Raw genomic sequence first — 10,398 nt, forward strand, 5'->3', positions numbered from 1 at the left:
CGATTCTTCAAATTACAGGAGTCTTCTCAACTTGTGCTTCATCGTCATCTCCGACGATGCACCTTCTCTTCCATGTTTCGATCCTTAATCTTGCCGGTCTCAACTTGAGGTTTCTCTCTTTTTCACACTCGATTCATTTGATATACCTACGTATATGTCTCATCCATTTATATTTTATATGTTATTATTATATTAAGTGGTCAATTATGACTTATATGGTTAAAAGTTATGCTTTTTATGCGTTATTATGAAGGTGAATAGGTGGATACAGATGAAATTTGAAGAAAATAATAATGTGACATGAATTATGTAATTGAAATTAGGGCTTTACATACTGTGCATAATCTGTTCATATTAAATTGAATTTTTATTTTGTTATAAATCTATTTTCATGTATTTAATAAGACTGTATTGATGGATATGTACAGATTGTTGAAATAATTTTATGTGAGAATGTATCTACAAAGAATGTGATATGCACAGGTTATGATAAGGTACGACATTGCTTCGAGTTCTGTAAATACAAATGACATGCTTGGTACTTTATGAGCTGTACAATTATAATAGTGCTAATGGATTTATTTGATTTGACAGCTCAATCGTTCCAGCATCATTTTAGACATTCTGACGTCAACTTCATGGAGTCTGCTATTACGGAGGGTAATTCATATCTGTCTCTTTCGGTTGAGTTCTTGCAAAGCTTATTCGGTTGAGTTCTTGCAAAGCTTATTACAACTATCTAAACTAATGAAATGTTTCAGAAACTGTTATGTTCAATACTTAAAAGTTTTGGAGAAATGTGTAAATTAGGAATCAAATATGTATTTGCACAAAGGAGGTGAAAACTCATTTGTTTAATTTTCATGTCGTCTTTACCAGGGTTACTTCTTTATATCATTTGCTGGTAGGAGATGGCCTCATGGTTCATATATTGAGGTATGTGTCAATATTTGTGCCTCACTAAACCTTTTAGCTGTTTATACTATACAGAAAATAATAAATGCATTATGCTGTTTATATTATATTAGAATTGGTACCATAACTGGTCTTAGCCTTGCGTACGCGGGAACGCATAATGAACAGGTCTGCTAACATAGCTCTGTTTTTTTCCATATATATTATATATGATGTGCTTCTTCATAAAATATGATTGTGAAACATTTTAACACTATAGAGTGGATGGTGGATTGTAGAAGTAAGAGTTAAATAGAGTAGGTTTGTCATTAACTGTGAGTGATGAATGGTACTGTTTTTTGATAAATGAGAAGTGTTTTGATGAATGATAGCATTATGATGAATGATAACCTGATAAAAGATAAGTGTTTTTTATATGAATTATGAATGACAACAATTAGATGAATGATAATTGTTTGATAATTGGGCATTTGGTCTAGTGGTATGATTCTCGCTTTCGGTGCGGGAGGTCCCGAGTTCGATTCTCGAAATGCCCTATTCTTTTTTTTATAAAACTAATCATATTATATCAACTATTTGAAATTCCACTACTTTTGTAACTCTATTAAAATGTTTGATGATACAAAATATTTTAATGCAAGATAATCATTTTGTGATGAATGGTTATTGTTTTCTTATGAATGATAACCGATTTTTAAAAAATGATACTATTTGATGAAAAATAATTTAGATGAATGATAATCTTATATCAAACATGTAACATCCCGCCTTTTTCCGTTATACTATTTTAAATTCCGTTATATGTTTATAACATCTCCCGTTATTACGCGTTTTAAATTATCTTGTTTAGGTAATTTTATGCACCCGCAAACCGAACTCGAGGGACTAGTTTTGCCAAAATGCCAAAGAGGTGACTAGCCTTTGACTAGTCAAACCCACCTCCCCATTTCTTTTCCATTTCTTTTCCATTTTCTCTAATTACTTTCAAAGTTTCTCTCAAACCTTCAAACAAGAATTCATCATCTAAAACAAATCGATCAAGCTTCAACCAAAACAAATTACATATTTGGAATCCTTGCAACTTCCTCTTCGATTCCATACCGATTTCATTACATTTGGGTAACTTTCTAGAATCACTAAATTTTGTGTTCTTGATGTTTTTAACTTATAAAGTTGTTAATTAGTGTCTATGGCTCAAGTCTAACATGAATATATGATTTATACTTTCGATTTTGTTATTTGAAGTAACTAGCATGAACATAAACTTTGGTGTGTTTGATTTGGTGATTTGGTTGTTTGAATGATGTTAAATGTTATAAATGCATGTATTAAATGTGTTCCTAGTATCACTAGCTTCAATTTGATGTGTAGGTTGCTTGAGAAAACTCCATAAACTTGATTAGTGATTTTGGTGAATTTGGGTTAGAGTTTGATAAGCTTGAAATGAATATTTGATGCATTGAATGCCATGAATTATTGTTAGTAAGTAGTTAGTTGTATTGTATTCTCGATTACCTACAAAACGGCGTGTTGTATGTATGCATTAAATGCCCAAATCATAAATGTGCACTTATCAAATTTGAGTATTAAATGTGTGCATTGATTGATCATTCGATTTGAAAAGTCGGTTATTGCAATTAATGTTTTCGGTTGGTGAAATGTGCTTAGTTGTCTTCCTTGTCAAAAGAGCTTTCCAACGACATAAGGTGCGAGTCATAAGTGTTTACGGTTTGTGTTTTGTGTTTGTTCGAAGTTCGGAAAAAGACTTGAACATTTGAGACTAACCAGGTACCAGCACCCGTTATATGCCGCGGCGCGGTAGCCTTGGGTCGCTGCGCGACATATAACGTGTCCAGGTTCTGACCTCCATGGTCAAAATATGGAAAATGTTTGGCACGCTATGGACCTCCGATTCACATGAGACTTGTTCTAACATGCTTATATATGAATAAAAACTTCAGAAAAATAGTTCGGGACCCGACCCGAACATGTTGACTTTTTCTTTGACTTTGACCCGACCGAAGTTTGACTTTTTGTCAAACTTAACCAAATGTTTATGCAACCATTCTAACTTGTTTCTATACTTGTATCTTGCATGAAACTTGACAAATTGATTCACATGCTACATAATCGAGTCGTAACGAGCCATAGGACTAATTGAACATCTTTGACCAATCGTGACTATTGTTATTGATACAACCTATTTGTTTAGGTCAAGACTAGCATTGTTCTTTGCACACGTCACTTGTCGAAGTACTTATTTACTCTTGCGCCCAAGGTGAGATCATAGTCCCACTTTTACTCGTTTGAACTTACATTTGGGATGAGAAAACATAAACGTTTCTTTTTAACTAAGTGAACACAAGTACAGGAAAACAAACATTCTACATACGAGTTTAGAACAAAATCCTCAATTCGATTATCATTAGTTACACTTGCAGGGTGTAAGTGTAGGCGTGAACTTATGTTGTATGGCCATATGGGTTTGACAAACCCTCATTCGGACGGTTCGCTACCGTTATTCGGATGAAATATGTTTTCGGGAAACAGTGTATGTTCTAACACTATTGTGATGAGGTACTATTGAAGGAAATGTTAAGCCTTGATAATTGGGTGCTCGTGAATATTAACTTTTAGAATGTATTACTATTTATCAATGATGCAAATCTTGTGGTTCGACTTACTTTTACTCACTTACTTACTTAAACCTATGATTTCACCAACGTTTTCGTTGACAGATTTCTATGTTTTTCTCAGGTCCTTGAACATTAGGTGATACATGCTTCCGCTCATTCTTTTTGATACATGCTTTGGATGTCGAGTATACTTGCATATGTGGAGCGTCTTTTGACTACTTTAAACTGTGTCGCACGTGTTTCATTTGTACTTTAAACATCGTTATGTACTAGTTATGGAAACTACTTTTGTAAACTTTGAAACATCCACACTTATGAAATGAATGCGACATATTTTCAGTCAAACTTTGTCTTAAAGACTTATGACCATGTAATGGGACCTACGTAGACGGCGCCGTCAAACATGATTTGGTCGGGTCGCTACAGATGGTATCAGAGCATTGGTTGTAGGGATTTAGAGTTCATTGGTGTCAACCCCGAGTCATAGGGTACATTGATGAATCTAGACTACAACCAGCATATAGACTCGAAGTAGGAATTACTTGATTACTTGTGCATTTATACTCGAACTCTTCTATCATATCTAACTCATATTCGATCTTGATCTTACGTTGATAAATTTTATTGACGCGCCACCTTGACTATATGAAGTAATATCGAATGCACATATGAATTAGGGTAATATAATTTTCGGGATTATATTACGGTGACTCATATGAACATTCCGACATTATGACATAAAGAATTTAAGGCGAGTCAAGGATAATTTTCTCTCTATCTTTATTCCATATCACGGTTAGTATTATTTAGAATACTAACCAACGGTATTCTTTTGTTTTGAAGGAACAATGCCTCCTCGTCGTGTGCCACGCCATGAGACTCCCGAACATGCTCTACAACGAATGATAGCCACCGCCGTAGAGGCTGCTATGGCCGATCACTCCACCAACAACAACAACAATAATAACAACAACAACAACCAAGGGGCCGGTAACTCTAGCGAAGGGTGCTCCTACAAGTCTTTTATGGGGTGCAAACCTCACACTTATGATGGAACCGGGGGACCGGTTACTCTCACTCGATGGTTCGAACAAACGGAGGCCGTATTTAGCATAAGCGGTTGTCGGGACCAAGATAAGGTCAAGTACTCCACCCACACTCTCACCGGTGTCGCTCTTACATGGTGGAACACCTATATACAATCGGTGGGTATCGATGAAGCTCATACCCTCTCTTGGGCCGATTTAAGGGAAAAGATGATTGTTGAATATTTCCCTCGTGAAGAAACCCGGAAGCTCGAACAAGAGCTAAGAACTTTGAAGGCGGTCGGAAACGATCTCAAGGCCTATAACCAACGTTTCGCCGAACTATCCTTGATGTGTCCTAATCTCGTGAACCCCAAATCTCAAAGGGTTGAACTCTATATGGATGGTCTTCCAAAGAGCATCAAACAAGGTGTGATGTCCTCCAAACCCACTAATCACCGAGCCGCTTTGAACATGGCCCGCCAATTGATTGAAACGGTTGATGAAATCATAGTGCCGGCTCCTAAGACCGAGGACAAATCGGGTGGCAACAAAAGGAAATGGGAAGCCACTCCATCAAGCAACTACAACAACAACACCTTCACCAAAAAGCCCTTCACCAACGACGGCAAGAAAGGTTATGCCGAAACTCAACCTTTTTGCAACAAATGTCACAAGCACCACTCGGGTGAATGTGGAAAATTAATTTGTCACCGATGCCAAGGAGTTGGTCACAAGGCCAACAATTGCACAAGCGCCGCCCCCGTCGCTCGAAAGGGGCCCAATCCTCCAAAAACGGTCACTTGTTATGAATGTGGCCAAACGGGCCATTATAGAAACGCATGCCCGAAGAATAAAGATAACCCCAATACGCGCGGCCGATCTTTCAACATCAACATCGAGGAAGCCCGAGATGACAATGAATTAGTCACGGGTACGTTTCTTCTCAACAACACCTATGTTACTTGCTTATTCGATTCGGGTGCCGATAAATGCTTTGTATCCAAGACTTTAATCCATTCTTTTAGCACTCCACCACTCCCACTAGATACCACTTATACCATTGAAGTGGCCAACGGGAAGCTATTGAGTGCCAACACATATTACCGGGGGTGTACGTTAGACATTTTGGGTAATGAGTTTGAAATTGACTTGATACCCATGGAACTAGGAAGCTTCGATATAATAATCGGTATGAATTGGCTAGCCAAAACGAAATCTCACATCCTTTGTGATCTTAACGCAATCCGAATTCCTATCGAGAATGGCGAACCTTTGATCGTCTATGGCGATAAGAGTTGCACCGGACTCAACCTCGTTTCGTGCATTAAAGTTAGAAAACTACTCCGTAAGGGTTGTTTTGCGATCCTTGCTCACGTTAAGAAAGTCGAGTCCGATGAGAAGCACATCGATGATGTGCCAATTGTTAGTGACTATTCCGATGTATTTCCTGACCAATTGCCGGGTCTTCCACCTCATCGACCGATTGAATTCCAAATCGATCTTATTCCGGGAGCCGCACCCGTAGCACGTGCACCATATAGACTCGCTCCATCCGAAATGCAAGAATTGCAAAGTCAAATCCAAGAACTACTTGATCGTGGTTTTATCCAACCTAGGCATTCACCTTGGGGCGCTCCAATTTTATTTGTTAAAAAGAAAGACGGATCCCTACGAATGTGCATTGATTATCGTGAACTAAACAAATTGATGGTTAAGAACCGATATCCTCTTCCTCGCATCGATGACCTCTTTGATCAACTACAAGGGTCTTGTGTATATTCAAAAATCGATCTCCGTTCGGGTTATCATCAATTAAGGGTTAAGGGGGAAGATGTCTCCAAAACCGCTTTCCGGACTCGTTATGGTAGTTATGAATTTCTTGTAATGCCATTTGGTCTCATTAACGCACCGGCGGTGTTCATGGATCTTATGAACCGTGTGTGCAAACCGTATCTTGACAAATTCGTTATCGTGTTCATCGATGATATTTTGGTTTATTCTAAAAGCGAAGAAGAACACGAGGAACACCTCCGACTTGTGCTTGAACTTTTAAGACAAGAACGACTCTATGCCAAATTGTCCAAGTGTGAATTTTGGTTGAAGGAAGTTCAATTTCTTGGTCATGTTGTAAGTGATCAAGGTATTAAAGTTGATCCATCAAAAATCGGAGCCATTAGTAAATGGGAGACTCCTATTACTCCTACTCACATTCGTCAATTCTTGGGTCTCGCCGGATACTATCGTAGATTCATCAAAGATTTCTCCTTGGTCGCTCGTCCTCTAACCGCGTTAACTCATAAGGGAAGGAAATTCGTTTGGACAATCGAACAAGAATCCGCATTTCAAATCTTGAAAACGAAGCTAATCACCGCTCCTATCTTGTCACTTCCCGAAGGCAACGATGATTTTGTTGTGTATTGCGACGCCTCGAAGCATGGTTTTGGGTGTGTGTTGATGCAACGAACGAAAGTCATTTCATATGCTTCTCGACAACTCAAAATTCATGAACGAAACTACACAACTCATGATCTCGAACTCGGAGCCGTTGTCTTTGCACTTAAAATGTAGAGACACTATCTTTATGGAACCAAGAGTACTATCTTTACCGATCACAAAAGTCTCCAACACATCTTCGATCAAAAGCAACTAAACATTAGACAACGACGGTGGATTGAAACCTTAAACGATTATGATTGCGAGCTTCGTTATCATCCTGGAAAGGTAAATGTAGTAGCCGATGCCTTAAGTCGAAAAGAAAGAGTGGTGCCTCTTCGTGTTCGTGCCTTAAACATCACCATCCACACCAACCTTAATAGCCAAGTTCGGGTAGCCCAAGATGAGGCTCTCAAGGAGGAAAACGTTTCACACGAGCTCTTGAACATTCTCGTCTCCCGATTCGAAATTAGGGAGACCGGACTCCGATATTTCGCCGGAAGGATTTGGGTGCCTAGGTATGGCGATTTAAGAAACCTCATCTTAGATGAAGCCCACAAATCACGATACTCGATTCATCCCGGTGCCAATAAGATGTACCACGACCTTAAAGAACAATATTGGTGGCCGAACATTAAGAAAGACGTTGCTACTTACGTTTCCAAGTGTTTAACTTGCTCTAAAGTCAAAGCCGAACACCAAAGACCGTCCGGGTTGCTTCAACAACCCGAAATCCTGCAATGGAAGTGGGAAAGGATAACGATGGATTTTATCACCAAGCTACCAAAAACGTCGGGCGGTTATGATACTATTTGGGTCATTGTTGACCGTCTCACCAAATCCGCACACTTCCTTGCCATGAAAGAAACGGACAAAATGGAGAAACTTGCACAACTTTACATCAAGGAGATCGTAGCCCGACACGGTGTACCTTTATCGATTATCTCCGACCGAGATGGCCGTTTTGTTTCTAGATTTTGGCGTACCTTGCAAGAAGCGTTGGAAACGCGTTTAGACATGAGCACCGCATATCATCCTCAAACCGATGGACAAAGCGAACGCACAATTCAAACCTTGGAGGACATGTTACGAGCTTGCGTGGTTGATTTTAGAAAAGCTTGGGACAAGCACTTACCTCTCGCCGAGTTCTCTTACAACAATAGTTATCACGCGAGTATTAAAGCCGCACCTTTTGAAGCGTTATATGGTCGAAAATGTCGTTCACCTCTTTGTTGGGCCGAGGTAGGAGACGTGCAAATCACCGGGCCCGAACTCATTCACAAAACCACCGAGAAAATTGTTCAAATCCGAGATAGGCTTAGGACGGCCCGAAGTCGTCAAAAGAGCTATACCGACAAAAGACGCAATGACCTCGAATTTCAAGTCGGTGACCGCGTAATGTTAAAAGTCGCACCTTGGAAAGGTGTAATCCGTTTTGGGAAACGCGGGAAGCTAAATCCGCGGTATATTGGTCCTTTCGAAATCTTGGAGCGTATTGGAACCGTTGCTTATCGTTTAGATCTTCCACCTCAATTGAACTCCGTTCATCCTACCTTCCATGTACCTAACTTGAAAAAGTATCTTGCCGAACCCGATATCATCATCCCTCTCGAGGAACTCACTATTGATGACAAACTTCATTTTGTGGAGGAACCGGTTGAAATTGTGGACACCTCCGTCAAGACATTGAAACAAAGCCGAATTCCGCTTATTAAAGTCTGTTGGAACGCCAAAAGGGGACCCGAGTTTACTTGGAAAAGGCAAGATCAAATGCAAAAGAAATACCCTCACTTGTTCCCGGTTCCGGAAACGCAAGATTCCGAGGAAGAAACAACGACTATTACGCCTACTTAAATTTCGGGACGAAATTTCTTTTAAGGAGTAGGTAATGTAACATCCCGCCTTTTTCCGTTATACTATTTTAAACTCCGTTATATGTTTATAACATCTCCCGTTATTACGCATTTTAAATTATCTTGTTTAGGTAATTTTACGCACCCGCAAACCTAACTCGAGGGACTAGTTTCGCCAAAATGCCAAAGAGGTGACTAGCTTTTGACTAGTCAAACCCACCTTCCCATTTCTTTTCCATTTCTTTTCCATTTTCTCTAATTACTTTCAAAGTTTCTCTCAAACCTTCAAACAAGAATTCATCATCTAAAACAAATCGATCAAGCTTCAACCAAAACAAATTACATATTTGGAATCCTTGCAACTTCCTCTTCGATTCCATACCGATTTCATTACATTTGGGTAACTTTTTAAAATCACTAGATTTTGTGTTCTTGATGTTTTTAACTTATAAAGTTGTTAATTAGTGTTTATGGCTCAAGTCTAACATGAATATATGATTTATACGTTCGATTTTGTTATTTGAAGTAACTAGCATGAACCTAAACTTTGGTGTGTTTGATTTTGTGATTTGGTTGTTTGAATGATGTTAAATGTTATAAATGCATGTATTAAATGTGTTCCTAGTATCACTAGCTTCAATTTGATGTGTAGGTTGCTTGAGAAAACTCCATAAACTTGATTAGTGATTTTGGTGAATTTGGGTTAGGGTTTGATAAGCTTGAAATGAATATTTGATGCATTGAATGCCATGAATTATTGTTAGTAAGTAGTTAGTTGTATTGTATTCTCGATTACCTACAAAACAGCGTGTTGTATGTATGCATTAAATGCCCAAATCATAAATGTGCACTTATCAAATTTGAGTATTAAATGTGTGCAATGATTGATCATTCGATTTGAAAAGTCGGTTATTGCAATTAATGTTTTCGGTTGGTGAAATGTGCTTAGTTGTCTTCCTTGTCAAAAGAGCTTTCCAACGACATAAGGTGCGAGTCATAAGTGTTTACGGTTTGTGTTTTGTGTTTGTTCGAAGTTCGGAAAAAGACTTAAACATTTGAGACTGACCAGGTACCAGCACCCGTTATATGCCGCGGCGCGGCAGCCTTGGGTCGCGGTGCGACATATAACGTGTCCAGGTTCTGACCTCCATGGTCAAAATATGGAAAATGTTTGGCACGCTATGGACCTCCGATTCACATGAGACTTGTTCTAACATGCTTATATATGAATAAAAACTTCAGAAAAATAGTTCGGGACCCGACCCGAACATGTTGACTTTTTCGTTGACTTTGACCCGACCGAAGTTTGAGTTTTTGTCAAACTTAACCAAATGTTTATGCAACCATTCTAACTTGTTTCTATACTTGTATCTTGCATGAAACTTGACAAATTGATTCACATGCTACATAATCGAGTCGTAACGAGCCATATGACTAATTGAACATCTTTGACCAATCGTGACTATTGTTATTGATACAACCTATTTTCTTAGGTCAAGACTAGCATTGTTCTTTGCACACGTCACTTGTCAA

This window comes from Rutidosis leptorrhynchoides, chromosome 8 (genome assembly GCF_046630445.1).
Source record: "Rutidosis leptorrhynchoides isolate AG116_Rl617_1_P2 chromosome 8, CSIRO_AGI_Rlap_v1, whole genome shotgun sequence".
NCBI classification, from domain to species: Eukaryota; Viridiplantae; Streptophyta; class Magnoliopsida; order Asterales; family Asteraceae; genus Rutidosis; species Rutidosis leptorrhynchoides.